The 1262-nt window shown below is 40.3% G+C and overlaps 1 long non-coding RNA gene across 1 annotated transcript in view; it reads right to left on the bottom strand.

The window, feature by feature from the left end:
• The window catches only part of LOC106523133 (uncharacterized), a 7213-nt gene extending 6404 nt beyond the window's left edge, over nucleotides 1-809 (bottom strand). Inside the window, exon 1 of the long non-coding RNA XR_001310861.1 lies at nucleotides 330-809. This is a non-coding gene — a long non-coding RNA (uncharacterized LOC106523133). The remainder of the gene's footprint in view (nucleotides 1-329) is intronic.
• Nucleotides 810-1262: the final 453 nt, after the last annotated feature.

The raw sequence follows: 1262 nt of genomic DNA, 5'->3' as shown, positions 1-1262 counted from the left end.
CACACACACAGAAACAAACTCTCCAGTCGGACATTAAACACATCATTGAACTACTAATCCATTTGTTTCTCAGACTGAAGGAAAAAGGTCCCGCTCTCAGATTGGATGCGGGTTAATCACAAACACATTCATCACCTGCAGCTCTTCCTCAAAGCCTGAATACTTAAAGTGTATCAGGGAGGAAGATTTTCTCCATAAATTTTTATTGAAGGTTCAACACCTGCAATGAATACGTAATAAATGTATTCAGGGTTTGAATTTATTCACGGTCCAAAACAGCTGCACTTCAGCGCCCCCCCTCCCCACCCCCACACACAGCACGCTCTTACCTGTAGCTACACATCACATCCTCTTCATGTAAAACGTCCCACTCATGACGTACAAACATGAAGCTTTGCCTCGTCCACAGCCAGAAACAACAGTGATGCTGGCTTTTCTGTCATCTCCTGTTACACTCAATGCTTGTCAAACAGTGTGAACCAGCTAACAACACGATCACTGCTCTGTGTGTGTGTGTGTGTGTGTGTGTGTCAGGGTGTGTGTTTCCATTATTTCTTCATTGTTCAACAGTGGAGGGTCTATAAAGCAAGGATGGATAAACAAATACCCCTTGTTTGGCCCCTGGCGTTGGCTGCACACAATCCATTTAGTAAAAGCACAACCTATCAGTGTATTCACACACACATACACACACACAGAGGCACACACATATGTGTTTATTATATGTGTTCAGTTATCACCTCTGTAACGATGGGCCTATTTTCCCCTCAACTCAGCATGGCCTACACTTCCTTTCAAAAACATCCCATTTACTCGGTGCCATTTACAGATCTCTTCACCACATAAAACACACACTTGCACACACACAAACACACAATACAGGTGAATTTGTGTACACTTTAAAAAGCAAAGAGACATACAGTCATTGTGAAAATAAAATTCATCCTTGTTTAATTGAAAGGTTTTATGTATTTGAACATAATAAAATTGTCAACAGATGTTTGGACCTCAAATAATCAACAAAATAAAAAAATTACACTATTTATTAAAAATTGGGCCAAAACATGAGAACGGTTTATCTAAAACAAAAACTAAAACCAGCTCATGTTTCAATAACTTGTAGAACTGCACTTAGCAGCAACAACTGAAGTAATCATTATTTATTGCCTCTCACATTGTTGTAGAGGACCTGTGGCCCACTCTTCGTTGCATACTTCCTTGCAAAAGGAGCAGACAGGTGACAGACTGTACCAGCAAATGAA

This window comes from Austrofundulus limnaeus, unplaced genomic scaffold (genome assembly GCF_001266775.1).
Source record: "Austrofundulus limnaeus strain Quisiro unplaced genomic scaffold, Austrofundulus_limnaeus-1.0 Scaffold145, whole genome shotgun sequence".
Lineage (NCBI taxonomy): Eukaryota > Metazoa > Chordata > Actinopteri > Cyprinodontiformes > Rivulidae > Austrofundulus > Austrofundulus limnaeus.
Note: the sequence above shows the minus strand (reverse complement) of the source record. Positions and strands in the feature narration are given on the sequence as shown.